A 15,993-nucleotide genomic window follows, 5' to 3' on the forward strand; every position below is an offset into this window, starting at 1 on the left:
CATACAAGCAACCTCTCCCTTCACCTCTGTCACACCTCACATGGCAGTCTCCTCTACCATATTTTGCACTTTTTGTAGATCAGGTTTCACTCATAACCCTTTGGCGGATTATATTACTGTTGTCGATTACCCACCTGCAAATCTACATGACTCCCCTTTTTTCTTGTTGGCTGCTTATTAATGCACACTATTGTCATGTAAATTACCAGAGCTTGATACCTTGTTTCTTAAAACTATATCTAATCCGTCTGCTCAGTAAACGTTTGTTGGCATTGTATGTACTTCTACTTCGAGACGGTGCCACACTATCCATACTTGTGTTATATACCCTTGAGGAAATGAGTACTATAACATTTATTATAAACACAATTCTAAAAACCTACCGGCAGGGGCCGCTGAACAAATGGCTACAACCAAGATCTGAACAACCACCTACTTTGTCGATTATGACTCCTGTGTCCGGGATGCCTTTGATTGTTGCAGCAAGTGAGCTGCCGTAGTTTCCCTTGCAAAGCAGACAGAAATTACCACAAAGTTGCAGGCCCCTCCTATACACCCTCTGCAAACATTTACAAGAGGATGGGTTTATTCTAACGATACTGTATTGCCTACACAAGTAACAACAGTTAATAATATGTCTTCCTTTTATTCAAATACTTTATCCCCTAGTCAATTTTCTTCAGTTAGTACAACACAATGTGAACTAGGAAGTGCCTTACCATCTGGGAAATGGGTTATGCTTGAGGAACTAGACCCAGAAATGGAGAGCCGCCTTTAAAATCAGACATTTTTTACTTGATTTATGGCGTAAAATACCTCGCCTGTCAATGAGGCCTGAAGACTTGATCCACCAGTAGTTGATAACCCCACTAAGTGGGCACTGATAGAAATCATAACCCTGGAGGTTGTCGCCCTATTGATTCTTGTATAGTGGAGTTAAAAGAGCTGGGTTTCCAACTGACTAGATGTAGGAGGTATACTACCAAGGTGACTGGGAGTACAGCCCTAAATATGAGCCCCAATTGTTTAGATTAATCTAATACCCAGGCTACAGAAAGATCTAGCCTACTGGCCTCGGTTAGAAGTAGGAAAGCAACAAGGGCACAAAAGGAAGTTGTCCATTGGATATTCGACACCTTGAGCATTAAAGGCAACTGACATGCTCAGCTGATTACAGCATTAAATGGATATGCTGGGACACAAGAAGTTTTATATCTTTTTGGTACACCCACTAGTTTATCATATATTACTTCTTGCAAGGTCTTTTAGTTGAAGGAACTTGGGCAACTAAACCATTTAACATAGATGGATACATTGTGTTGTGCCGTCCTGCCATGCAGAAGGCCAAAGCCGGCCTATGGGTGGACTGGCTATTGGAGCTAGAGTTCAATTTGAACTGAAGCCTTGTACAGTTGGCCCTTCTACTCCTTATGTCTTGTCAGCCATTATTTATGACTCTAAATGCACAATGACACAAATACTGATTGTAAAGAACTACTATCCTCCAGATGGTATTGCCACTCGAGGCATTCTGAAAACAATTGAGAATTTGCTACTTTATTGGTTGGATGTTTACTCTGGAGGGAAATGTGTTAATCGCTGGGGATAATAATACTCCTAATTTACATTCACACCCATCAACGCAAATAAAAGTTTTTTTTTCGTGCAACCTATATCAAGTAGAGAATACAAGGTAGACGAAAAGAGATTTGAACTGTGTCCAGCTCGAAAGCTCACATGGCCCGTTATATTTGAACAACAAGGGACAAGCAACTAACACACTTTGTACTACCCGGTCCAATAGCTGAGCATCTTCCTGTTTGGATTATGTTCTTATTGATGTTGAGCTATGGATGCGATGTGGTAAATTGGATGCATGTCAAATGGAGATGAGCGATCATGCTGTTTTTATGATTTCACAATTTTTACATAATCCCTGCAAGATGAATTATGTTGATTCTAAAATACCTATTAATGCTCAGGGAAACCGCATTATTTGGCCCGAAACAAACGTTAAAAGATTGACCATGTACATTAGTGGTAATTGCTTGTCACTTGAGCGGTGGTTGGAGATTAATAATTGGGATTTTAGGGGGATGATGAGTATTCTAGAAATTGTGCTCGACTCCTAAGATTAGCACTGGGAATTGTTTTCACAAGGGTCCTTTCGGCAGATGGGGAGCAGGTGCAAGTGGATCTAGGTCCCCTGGCCTAAGCCCCGCCCACCTGGTGCCTTCCTGCCTGCCGCTCTTTTTCACCACTTAGCAAGCCCCACCCACCTGGTGCCTTCCTGCTTGCTGCTCTTTTTCACCACTTAGCAAGCCCCGCCCACCTGGTGCCTTCCTGCTTGCTGCTCTTTTTCACCACTTAGCAAGCCCCGCCCACCTGGTGCCTTCCTGCTTGCTGCTCTTTTTCACCACTTAGCAAGCCCCACCCACCTGGTGCCTTCCTGCTTCCTGCTCTTTTTCACCACTTAGCAAGCCCCGCCCACCTAGTGCCTTCCTACTTATCGCTCTGTTTTCCTACTTAAGGAGCCCTCCAGCTTCTTTTCCTTTGCAGATGGGGAGCAGGTGCAAGTGGATCTAGGTCACCTGGCCTAAGCCCCACCCACCTGGTGCCTTCCTGCCTGCCACGCTTTTTCACCACTTAGCAAGCCTCGCCCAATTGGTGCCTTCCTGCTTGCCGCTCTTTTTCACCACTTAGCAAGCACCTGTCCACCTGGTACCTTCCTTCACCATCACTGTCTTGTGGCCAATGCTGGATTTGACTTTTATGGGCTTCATTCATTCACGGTGCGTCACTCTTTCTCAACTCTCATGCTGGACTTCTTTGCATCTTGTACTCATGGTGGCCCTGAATCATGCTGTTCCCATCTTCATCTTGTATCCAGTCTTGCAACATTATGTGTTACTAATGACTTCTGCAATTGTATTCGCTTTCCACTCTTGCCTCTCCACTCTTTTTGACTGCTTACTCTTTTCTCTCCTCCTTTCCCTTCTTCCTTTTCCTATCTCTTCCCCTTACTTTCTTATATGCACTTACTCTATCAGAATTGTCCCTGGACCTAATATGATAGAAACCTCGTCTGTTTCCTCCACCCTCCCATTACTGTGTTGCTCCCCACCACGCCTCCAGCTCTATCTGAATGGTCGTCAGGCCTAGTATGATGGTCGCTTGTTTTGTATCTCCCCTCCCTTTCTGCGCCCCTCCGTCACCTTTTGTTTTTCTCCGGCTCTACCAGAAATGTCGTCGGGCCTAGTACGGTAGTCGCCTGTCTGTTTCCATTTCCTTCCCACTCTCCCCCTCCCTTCCTTATCTATGTCTTAGCTCTTACACTATCTGAAATGTCGTGAGGCCGAGTACGATAGTTAGTTTCACATCCTTACTGTTCATGGCCTGTAAGAATGTGGTTGTATTTTCCCTTGTTCCCTCCCTTGTCTTGAAGCGCTGTGAAACACATTATGTATAGGCGCTATATAAATAAACGATCATATATCATATCATAGTAAGTGTTGGAGAGCATTTTCATTTTAGTGTTTAATAACTCTCTCCATTGAGACCCCCAGCTCTTTTTGCTGCACTTTAGGACTTTTAATTTCTATCCTGGAGAGAGCGAGACCTTTCTCCCAATCTCTGATGTATTTTTCATTAATTTGAACACTGTTTCTTTTGACTTTAGAGTCTCACAAACTCAATAGACATCATCTTTTTACATTGTGACACACAGCCACTTCAAGGGAGGTCTCACAGATTTTCCAAAGGTTTAAATAACTTCTCTTGGTTAAACTACAGTTTCCAAGCACAGTGAAGTGAAATTGACTTTACTTAGATTTTGTAACTTTCTAGACCCAGCACACACCATCTTAATAGGGTGCTGGAGGGGTTGCTTTGTATCCCCTTTGTCTAGTTCCTCATGTTATATATTTGTTACCCTTTCTACAATTAATGGCGGGTGACAGTGGTTTACTTTTTCCTATCATTGTGTGTTTCTACCACAGGATGCAATTGCAGCTGCAGTAAAGCAAACATGGGTGCCCCTTTTGTCAAAATGGCCCTATCTTCTTTTTTCACCATTGCTTGTTGGAAAGGTCCTTCTTGAGATTTACTCTGCGCACCAAACCAGGTTTGGTCCCTTTGTTGGTTTTGTCTTTTGTAGGATTCACCAGTAAACCTGCCTCTGGGCCCAGCGTTTCTAGCAGGTCAGGTAGTGAGGTAGGTGCTTAGTGCCCTTGGTTACAGGAATGCACCCAAAGGTGATTGGCTGACTGTCCTTGGAGGACAGCCACCCTGCTGTGTGAGTGACAGCTAGGCTGCGAATGAATGGGAGAAACCTACATAAAAGGCGAGGTCTTTTGCTCGGAAGACAGCGTCGACCATGGACGAAGGAATCCGTATGAGTAACTTGGAAGAGACTCTTGCTGAAACTCCTGGCCGGTTGGTTTTCCCGGTGAAGCCCTGCTGCATTGCTGAAGCTTGAAATCGCCTTGACTAGAGTAGCCACGCAAAAGACGACTGGTTGGTGGGACAAATCGACCCCAAGACTAACTCATCTGGAAAGCCTCTCAGAGCTGGCTGTACTTCTGCTGCTGCAGGAATCGATTGCCAGGGAGAGGAACGCCAGAATAGAGTGTCATCTTTAAGTCGAATCCGAGCTCCAGGAAGTTCCTCCAGACTCTCATGAAGCAGGACTGACTAAGCCGAAGCCACCTCAACAGATTGCTGGAACCCAGATGCAAGGAAAGTCCATAAGGTATCCGAGAACCGCGGTGGTGCTATTCGCGAGAAACTTAATCCGCAAAGATGCGATGATCTGAAGTTTGCCCATTGCTGCCACCAACCTTTAAACCGTAGTGCAGGAGTCCCCAGACATCCTCCCTCTTGTCCCCATGACTGAGGCCCAGGAACAACCGGATCTGACATACTACAATTACAACAGAAGCCAGCTGGAACCAATTTCTTCAGACCTAAGCTACTGTAAACTAAGGGGTACTTGCCTCTTGTCATGTAGCCTTGCTAGCTCTCAGTTGATACGTTTGCAGAGTTGCTTGCAGCATTGCCCCGCACGAGCCTGCCAGCTTGTGGCCCAACAGAGATTTCATTTTCTACAAAGATTTCTAAAACATTGTGCAAGATTTTTTACTTGCCTTCAAGAGTGCTTCAGCTCCCCTAGATTTGCTCAATTGACATTGGCTGTCCTGTCTCCCTGAAAGACTCTTCTATCCTCTGACTTTGTGCTTTTAGCTATCCCTCAACAAAATCCGCACATTCTATAACTTGTGTATCTAGGAAAGGGTTAATTTACTTTGCAGTGGGGATTCAAAAGTACTTACCTGCTTAAGAATATTTAACCATTGTTTTATTCCCTAAACCTTTTCTTTAACACCAAACTCAGTATTGCTCTAAATGTACCAGTGATCTATCAATGTCCACAGTGCCCTAGTTATTTAAGTCACCCCAGGGTGTAGGCAGTATCTGTGTTCCATCTCAAATGGGTATTTACTGATTTAGTGAAACTGAGTGTGTATTTTTGAAGTATATTTTTGTGTATAAAGGATAAAGAAATAGGACTAAAGGATAGAGCTGATCGCCGTCGCTCTCCCACAGGGCTTTACCACTGGCGTACATTGCAAGCCCAAGCTCATCCCCGTAAGGGGGTCCGTACCACCCAAAATGGGTTTGAGTAAAGGACCCAGGTGTGGAAAAAACAATAATGCTATAGCAATAAGTGGGCAAGAGTGTCAAACCATCACACCATGTCACCACTCAGAATCGGAATGATGGATCAATGCAATCGGAATACCTCCGATGAAAATACCCACTAACTGTGGGGCAAAGCCACAAACCCATGTGAAAAGTGTCATAGCCAGCACGCACTTAAAACCACAAAGTCAGATCAAGTAGTGGCTTCACACAAATTGAGGGAAACAAAACGAAGGGGGAGTTTCACCACCGAAGGGGGTTGCTTTCATTTAAACCCCGTTCTATGGTATCCAGTCGATGTATCCACCTGGCCTCGGCTAAATTGAGGCTACATGCCAAGGTGTTTTGTCTCGGTAGAGCCTCCAAGATCCACCAAAAGAGATCTTCAGGGGAATGGCCAAATTGCATATAGTGAGAAACTAAGGGGGCATTGATGCTCTTACATCTAATGCGAGACCTATGTTCCACGATCCGTGTGTGGGCAGGTCTCAAGGTCTGGCCCACATACTTGAGGCCACATGGGCACTGGATACAGTAAATTGCATTAGATGTTTTGCAATTTGTCATAGCTCGAATGTCCCATTTCCTATCTCTCACCTGGAAGTCCTTCATTTTTTTGTTGTACTTACAGACAGAGCAGCCTCCACACGGGAAATGTCCTACCAACGGCCGGAGGTCCCAGCCCGTAGTTCTATTTCTCGAAATCCGAGATTTCGAATGCACAAACAAATCCCTCAGATTTTTCTGTCTGGTCGTTGCGAAAAGTGGTGTTGGTTCATCACACAATTCCAATTTGACCAAGGGCCAAAATCTTTTAATCAATTTCTTGACCGCATAAATATGCGTAGTGTAAGGCAGAACACAGACAAGTTTTTCTTCTGTGGTACGGACTTTGGGAGTGAGCAGACATTCCCTAGGGGTGAATCTCGCCCTTTTTACCGCCTTCAAAACCAGTTTCCTAGGGTAGCCCCTAGCAACCAAACGTGTTGTAAGGCTATCCGTGTGGGTGTTGTACTCATTGATAGATGTGCAATTTCTGCGCAATCGCAGAAATTGTCCATACGGAAGATTCTCCTTTAATCCCCTCGGATGGAAACTCGAGAAGTGGAGTTATGTATTTCTATCCGTAGGCTTTCTGAATAGCGAACTTTCTAAATTGCCATTCCTTGCATATATTCTGAGATCCAGGAACTGGATCTCTTTGGTACTGGAACTAATCGTGAATTTGATCTCTGTATGTTGTCTGTTAATCCACAAAAAGAATTCTTGGAGAGCCGAGGCTGGGCCCTGCCAGATAAGAAGAATGTCGTGAATATACCGCCGCCAAAGTTTTATGTGGCTCACAAACGGGTTAGTTTCCGCAAGGACAAAGCGATGTTCCCACATAGCCATCTATAATATGGCTAAACTGGGCGCAAACGCTGCGCCCATCGCCGTTCCATGTGTTTGCAGTAAGAACTGTTCCTTATATTGGAAATAGTTCTTTTCAAGGGCCATCGTGAGTAACTCCAAAATGAATTCAGTAGGAGTGTTGCGGGGCGATTTTTCCGATCGTGAGAATTTCGCGTATGCATTGAATCGCCTCTTGCTGGGGAATGCTCGTATATAAAGCACATATATCTAGTGTAACAAGAATTTCTTCCTCAGTGTTGAATGGCCTCCCCTCGACCAGTCTAATCACTGAGGAACTGTCACATAGATAAGTGTTAGTTGCCTGACTAAGAGGCTGCAAGAATTTGTCAATATATTTTTCGGTTCGAGGACCGAACCACAACCAGCAACTATTGGACGCCCCGGGGGATTGTCGGCATTCTTATGTATCTTTGGGATCGCATAGAATGTGGGGGTGCGCCCCTCCGAAAGGTTCAGAAAATCGAACTCATCTTTAGACAGCCAACCCCGCTCAAGTGCTAGAGTGGTAGCTGACTGTATGGTCTGCCTGAGATCCATACGCGGGTCTTTTTTGATTTTCTTGTAACTGACCGTATCGTCTAATAGGTTCAAAACCATTGTGTGGTATTGTTGTTGATTGAAAACAACAATACCTCCACCCTTATCCGCAGGTTTAATAACCAATTCGGAATCCTCAGATAGGGTTTTGATGGCTTGTCTTTCCAGGTTGGTCAGATTGTGTCTGAGTGATTGTTTCTTATGCTCTAGATCTCGGATGCCCTTGAACGCATTTCTCAGAGGTAAGGATCTCCTTCGTCACCTGGTTATCGGTAGGTGTAAACGAAGAGGGTCCTTTTAATCCCGTGTCCGAACTTTTTTCCGGTGGTTCTGAGATCTTGAAGAAAGATTTTAATCTGACTTTCCTCAGAAATTTTCTGATGTCTGTTTCGACTACAAACCAATCGGTACAGGTCGTGGGGACAAATGAAAGTCCCTTAGATAAGACATTTTTCTGTGCTTGTGTGAGGGTTTTGCCTGACAGATTGAATATGGGCAAAGTAAGCTGAGCATCAATCTGGTTTATCTCCTCCGGCGTTGCCGAGGCCTCTGTGCCGGGGGAAGCCACATGGGGGGCGGATATTGTGGGCCCCAAAACTGGCCTTGCATGGAACCTCTGCCTAAAAAAGGTCTATAGCCTGGTTGTGGGGGCCCAAGGGGATACTGCAGAACTGCCTGCATATACAGCCCCGGGTTATATCCTTGATTAGAGCCCTGGGATGAGTTACTGCCCGAGCTCGAGAAACTCACTCTTGACCCCTGTCTGCGAGCCTGACCTCCTGTTTGGTTCTTACTGCTTCTAATCTGGAGGAAGTCGGCTGACAAATATGGATAGATGGTCTCCAGCTTGAACTCTTGGATGTCCTTGGACAATTTTTTGTTTTTTGTAATATTCTTAAATTCTTCGAATAATTTTTGAACCTCCTTAAGTTTTTCCTGTGCATTGGCAATAACCGTACTAGTACGGAATTTGGTCTCAGCCTCATCCAATTCAATTTGTATATGGCTTGTGAGGCGTTGCGCCGTAGATATAGTAAGATATATGAGATCACGACTACATTTAGTCGCAATAAAATTAAAATTAGTCTTATACATTTCATCTTCCAAGAATAGACACGGTTCGTTCCTGACGACAAGGCCTGCCGGTATGATATTGGCCTTCAAGTACTCCCGAAGGAAATGCCCATGTAGTTCAGGGCGAAAAGATTTTTTCTTTAGCTTGATCAAGTCCTCCTCACCCGATGATGTTTGGGGAACATTGGCATCAGAGCTACCTAAATCAAAAAAAGAGAAGGACCTTTAAGTATATTAGTAATCTGGTCCTCCGTAAAACTTAGTGTAGCCGCATCCGCCATCTTGCCCTAAGAATAAAGGACAAGTGGTGCTAAAAATAAAAAACAAGATGCGTTAAGAAGCACCACACACACAAATAAGTTCAGGGTCGAAAGAGAAAGGGCTCCCAAACACCACGGACACAGCCTCACCAAAAAGTCAAAGATGACTACCCATGTAGTCAAAATCGCCTCATACACCAAATGTGAAACCTCAAAGAAGGGAAGGAAAAGAACCAAACTAATTAGGGACCCCTACAAACAGCAACAAACTGTCTGGATATAGCCACACAAGGGATACACACTCAAAGGCATACAGGGGACAAATGAGTGACATCATCAACACACAAAGGGGAGTCCCCCAGATGAACCATTCAGGAACGAATTTGATGACCCAGTCTCAATTTAAACTGGGTCCCATTCCGTGAGTTGTATACATCACCTCACAGAATGAGAAATACACAGTGTACCAAATTTTTCATTTAATAAAAAAATCATAGTTTTATTTCGTAGGCCATAGGTCCTACGTACACCAATCATAAAAAACACCACATACAGACATGTGGTCTCGAAAAGCATGTTCTCTGTATTCTGGTTCCTCCTTCTGGGCAGATTAGCTTCGGTAACTTTTCCCCCAGGGTCTTCTCCCTCAACGTTCCGGTCGGTGCTTATGCAGGTAAACTTCTCGAGCTAATTAAAGAGTTTCCAAATACTAGACTGCACATAGGTTTCCTGGACCTAGTGGATGAGGAGGACTGGTGCAATTGGCCATTAAGGCTTGAGGTATGGCGGCATCCTCCCTAAGAGGGAATGGGGTAAGTGACTTTTCCCAATGGTGTCATCCCTTTTCTTGTAGGTGGTCCTCCCTCATATAGCCACCCCCTTGGTCACGATCATGTAGCTGCTGCCGTCCCTTGTCCACATAGGGAGAGACTACCTCAGTGAAAGAAGTGAGGACGTAATTAGATTCATCACAGAAGCGAAAAACTGGAAATTCAACCCCCTGGATCAAGCGGAGATCACGGAAGTTACTGTTCCACACACCAAGGAATAGCCATCAAGGAGAAGAACCAGCAGTCTGCGATACATCTGACAGACTCAAGGAAGTCTGTCCAAGGAATGAGAAGCAGTGTAGAGAAACAAAGCAGAAAGGTGGTGGCCTGGTTGGGAAACAAGTGAAAAGCCCTTTCATCCCTGATGCTGCTATCAGGAACCGAAGCAGGGCCAGAGACGAACACGGAGAAGAAAGAGAATGGTGACTGTAAAGAACGCATGGTGGTAATAGTGTGACACAAGTTACTACAGTTCAAGGGTGTTTATTGAACTTGCACAATGGTGTGATAAACGCCCATCTACACCTAAATCTACAGATGGGAGCAAGCTATGACCATCAAATAATAATAATGCAGTCCTAGTGGAGTCTTGTCAAAATAAGAGCCTATACAAAAAAAAACTATTGCCAATGCTTAGCTCTCATTTACAAATAATATGGGGGAATGTTCATGAAAAAGAAAGAAGTGTTCACAAAAATATGTCAGTATGTTCGCGCCGATGGTCTCCCTTCCCCACGTTGTAAGAAACTCATGGTGGCAACAGTAAAGACACACACAACTGACCACAGTGCAAGGGTGTTAATTAGACTGTATGAATGGGTGCGAAAATGTCTAATCTAAACCTAAAGCTAAGAAGGGAGAAAGCTAAAAATATCAAATAATAATAAAGCAGTCCTAGTGGCGTCTTGTCCAAATAAAAGGGGCTTATACTAAAAAACAAAAAAACATTACCAATCCTTACCACTAAGTTACACAAAGAATGACCTGGCTTAGATCCTTCTTGCAACGTGGGCCTCCCTCTGTCTGGTTTACTACGGCCTTTAACTCTATATATCAACACAATGTTCTCCGGTGCATCATGCTTCACCCTGATTCGCAGGATTTACTTCTCTTAGATTTTCCCTTGGCTTCCCTCCGTCGGGTTCACATATCAACTTTAACACAATGTATATGAGTTTCTAACACACAGTTCATGATTTGCTTCAACTCTTCAGAAAGCGTGGTTTCTGTTTCTCTAGCTTTCTCTCGGCATCCCTCCATCTGGTTAAAACTAGCCTTAATTCACAATTTCACAACCTTTTTGAAAAGCAGGGATTTCCTTCCCCTAGTTTTTCTTTGGTATCCCTATGTCGGGTTCACAAATGCCTTAGGTCATAATGTTGTCGTTTCAATACAAAACAAGAAGGGCCAGCCAGAATCCTTTCGAATGAGCACTCCTCCGGTGCCTGACCACTCTGTAGCTGGCCCTTCTCTGGGCTTTCCCAAAAGTTCAAGCGCACACCTTGCATTCATATAATGTTGCTACTTGCAACCTTGGGCTCAATACCGTTCGGTTTGCTATCGGCTTCCTCTCTCACAGGTTGTGCTGAACCCGTTGGCTTGTCTTACTTCTTGAGTCAAGGACGGTACCACGGTAGCCAGCGTGCCTCCCACCAGTGCTATCAATGCAGGAGGCCCCTGTGCACCGTTGACACCTGCCACAACACACACCAGCTGTATTCCCCAGTCTTCTGATTCCCTTTACGGAGGCTTTGCGGGTCTGAGTTGAAAAGGTCAATAGCAATTCCCTCCTCGTCGTCCTTTTAGGTCTCGCTGCCTTTCTCCTTCGCTTGAACTGCCGGTCTGGAATAGCTGCTTCCTCGTGCATTTGGCCTTGCTTGTAGTGTGCTCTCGTGCTCAGTCTTTTATCCCTGTTGGGAAGGTAAAGGGCCATTGGGTGTGTGTGGTTATTGTCAATTGCCTGACTCTGCCTGACACTTGTGTTGGGACCTGTCAGGTAAACGGCTTTGTTATTAATTAGTTGTCTGTCATGGTGTAAGAAAGTGTTTGTGTTGGAAAAGGGGGTCATGGGGAAGATTTTCCTAATGCGAAGTAGGATGAGGGGAAAAGGTGTCATACGGAAGGGGGTGGTTGGTTAACTTAGAAAGGTGAGCTTTGTAGGGTTTGTGAAATGAATTTGGGGGGGACTGTAGGAACGATATTGTTCTGTCAAGACAAACTGCGAGTTTGGGAAATAATCAGGGAGACATGGAAAGAAATAACTGGGAGTGTTTGGGTAGGAAACAGGAAAACAGGTATTCTGGGAGATGTGGGTTTTGAACGCAACACGGTTGCTAATGGATCTACCAGATATGGAAGGGTCGTTGGATTTGGGTATGGGAGATACCTTGGGTGGAAGGGAGGTAGATGTGGAATAACCTGCAAAGGCCTCAGGGACTTCCTCCTCCTGGCCTTCGCCCCTGGTATAATGCTGCGTCTCCCACAGGGTATTGCCCCAAGCATAACTCAGGCCTCCCCCTACCCAGGTAATCCTCCCTCGCTCGTCAGCCCCAGGGTTGGGATCTTCAGTTACTTTAGTTCACATATTAGACTTCAGAATTGTTTCAGCTATTGGCCACACATTGTCTGAATCTATGTATATAGCGATGTATAAAGTATTTAGACACAGATAACAAAAATGTATGGTAGATATGGTGGTATACTGATCTACATTTCGACCATACATATACCTGTATAAGGAGACAAGCTTAGGGCACTTAGTTAAGATATGTCTAATTACCCACAATTTTGCAGATCCGACAATGTCGTTGATTTATGGCTAGTTTCCATTGCGAACCATAGGTAGCTCTTACTGGCAGTTGTTTTTTTCTCATAAATAACCAAAATCTACGAACTGCTGGACTAGGACATCGTATTAAGTATTTTTGTGGACTGAGGTATGTATGGACAATACCCTCTATCTGATGGTAATTATGCAAACTGCTCATATGGCTAAATTTGATTTCCCTTTCTATTTTCAGAGATCGCTTCTTGAAAGTCACTTTAACTGTTATACCGTCCACATTTAGAGCGATCAATAGACAAATGTAATACTATATGAATCAATACACAGAATGTCATATTTATTAGGGGCTTCAGTTTTATTTAACCATAATGCTGAACATCACCAGGTGGCATAATGCATTAAATGGAAGGAGACCTATTTGGTACTCAATAATAGCTCGAAGGGATGTCAATCCAAATTCTACTTTGATATATTGTACAGGGCAAGTTGGAGGAAGGCATAATATGGAACGCCAGAAGTAGCAATCTATTTTATCTAACCGATATAGGTTTTTAATGGTTAGAGCCTCTAAACCATAGGCCAACACTGTGATAAACCACTGTGTATATAACATTATGCCCTTCAAAGAGTAGCCTGCATAATGTAGTACAAAACTACGGACAAGCATGGTAATTTGTTTAGCACGTTGAGTCTTTCTAGCAATTAATGGCTGATATCCTTGTTTGCTGTCCATGTCAACTCCCAAGTATTTATGGGAGTCTGTATATTCAATAGTTCCCCAATTTAAAGGCTTTTGGGGCCTGTTTACTTTCCTTGTTGTGAATAGCATAGTCTTCTTTTTTTTTTTTTAATGGTTGGGGGTTTGTTGTACCAACTGTCATCGGCCCTGCGCCCAATTCAATTTATAATATTAGTGTGTCGCGAGTTTGTGAAGAAAAACCGAGGCAAAGTGCCCTACCCCTGTTTGGAAGAGCAATTGGATGGTTTCTTCATAGAGAGAACTGTGCTACACTGGTTAGTTGGGTTCAAAAACTTTGATGGGCATCCATAGGGCCTTACTCCACCATGGGAGATGGAATTTCTTGTTTCATTTACAAACCATAAACGTTTTTGAACCCAACTAACCAGTGTGGCGCAGTTCTTTCTGTGAAGAAACCATCCAATTTGTGTTTTTTTTTTTTAAAGTTGATGTTCATGCTATGTTCGGAGGTAAAGCGGCCCAACTCTTCTAATATAGTTTTCATGCCCTTAAACTTGTGGTCAACAATAACAAGGTCATCAGCGTACAATAGTGCTGTGACCTTTGTCGTTTTATATGTGACTGGGCAATGTGCATAATTTTAAAGTCGTATAATTAATTGCGCTATATAAAGATTGAAAAGTAGGGGTGCAATAGGCACCCCGTTTAACCCCTTTGTTGATTTTTGAACGTCTAGATAACCGCCCTTCATTTTCTAGGCGTATACAAGCAGTATTGTTGGTATGTAGTTTTGTCAATATCGCTAATAGCCATGTGGGACATTTCAGCTCAGACACGATTTCCCATAACTACTTCCGATTAACCCTATTGAAAGCTGAGCTGAAGTCTATGAATGTTACATAGACAGAAGGATTAGGGCGCTGTTTAGCTCTGGTAATGATAGCATCAAGAAGTCGTATATTGTAGACTTTACTAGAGCCAGTTCGAAAGCCTGACTGAAATGGGTGTAGTAAATGGTTAGTCAGCATAGCATTGCAGGTGGTCTAACACAATAGCAGTGAATACTTTATTGGTGGTATGTAATAAGGAAAGTATTCGATAATTTTCAGGCTTAGTTCTAGTGCCTTCTTTAAATACGGGTATACGAATAGAGGTGGTCCAGGAGTTGGGGATTTGTTTTTCCTTGCACACTTATTTGCATAGTATATAGAGTATTTTGGTCCAGCTAATGGGGTCATATTTGATGAAATAGATGCTAAGCCATTGGGCCATGGTGCTCGTAAATTCTTAAGCTTACTAATAATTCTTTTGATGTCACTTCTGGAGAAATTCAGTGGCCATTCATCAGCGGTATCTTCTGCCTTAACAACTGCATGTTCATCGTACATGATGTTAGTAAGATGGACCACCCATTTATCATCACTGATCAGATTTAAGGGTTGTGGAAGTGAGTTACCTCTAACTTTAACATTTTCCACACCGATTTGGTGTTTCCTCCTTGCAGTATACCTGTAATCTTTTGCCATTTCATATTTCTTTTTCTCTAGTCTTTTACGTTTGCGCCAACCTCTATATTTGTTGTTCAGTTGTTTCTTTTGTGCTATGTATATATTAATTGGAAAATGTTGCTTTTTTAGTGTGCTAAGTTCCCTGCGATGGATTCGCCTGGCCACAAGCATCTCTCCATCATATGAAATGTCACAATTTTTACCAGTAGCAGCGATGGAGGGTTACACAAACGGAAACCACTTCCATAGTAGTTTCATTAATCAAATTTTCAATGTCGTCCCACTTCATGTTATTAATATCAAGTTACAAATGTTCAATTAACTGACACATTCTTCTTGTCATTTTCCTAATCTTTAATCCTACTACTAGTTATCCTAATGTTTGTGGGGCCCCTCTCTGGAGTTAAATCAGTTCAATTTAACATAAGTGAGTGAATGGTCGCTGTTGCATATAAGTTCAAGTGCTGGCATATTTCCACAAATGTGGGTTGTTTGCTGCCACTATTCCATGTACATTTCCCTCGGGTTTCACTTAGTTCTTCCGTTACGCGGCCATATCTCCCAGTCCTTCAAGAAATTTGAGCATACCATCCCCATATCGTTCCTTAGATTTATCCATCACATTGGTGGCTGTCATATTGTCAAAGACTACTTTCATTGTAGATAGCCCACACTGTGCATTAAAATCGCCACCAAGGACAATCACATAGTTACCCTCTTGCATAAGCCATTCTGTCATTATTACATCAATGGACTTGTGTATCTCATTCGTGCAATCTCTAGTGGGGGGAGTCCTATATATTGATAATCAATATATTCTGAGCGGCTGGTCAATGTTTGGCTTTAATTTGTATGGCTAGGACATGATCGTAAGATTATTTTGATGAAATTTCACTAGCTTTAAAGTCATGGCTGGCCCCAGTTATCAGACCACCATAGGGCCTACCCTTTACTCCTTTTTTGCGTTATGATGGTATATACAATGGGTGTCAATGTGATAGTCCTTGAGTAGCCACGTCTCTTGTAATAAAAATATAGGATATTTTATACGGTAATCAAGGGAGGCTCCTAGGCTAAGAAAGTGGGCATGGCCTCTCGTGTTCCAAGAGGCAATCCTAGTTTCTCATGGTTGCGCCATTTCCATCTGCCCCAACAATTTCTTTAACCATTTGCACCCTGCTTGATT

At 43.4% G+C, this 15,993-nt stretch overlaps 1 protein-coding gene across 1 annotated transcript in view; it reads left to right on the top strand.

Annotated features, from left to right (window-relative positions):
• Positions 1–15,993, top strand: part of POMGNT1 (protein O-linked mannose N-acetylglucosaminyltransferase 1 (beta 1,2-)) — a 532,666-nt gene that overhangs the window by 198,300 nt on the left and 318,373 nt on the right. The gene's annotated exons all lie outside the window — the stretch shown is intronic.

The sequence above is a fragment of the Ambystoma mexicanum genome, chromosome 1q, assembly GCF_040938575.1.
Source record: "Ambystoma mexicanum isolate Mex_15411 chromosome 1q, UKY_AmexF1_1, whole genome shotgun sequence".
NCBI lineage: Eukaryota > Metazoa > Chordata > Amphibia > Caudata > Ambystomatidae > Ambystoma > Ambystoma mexicanum.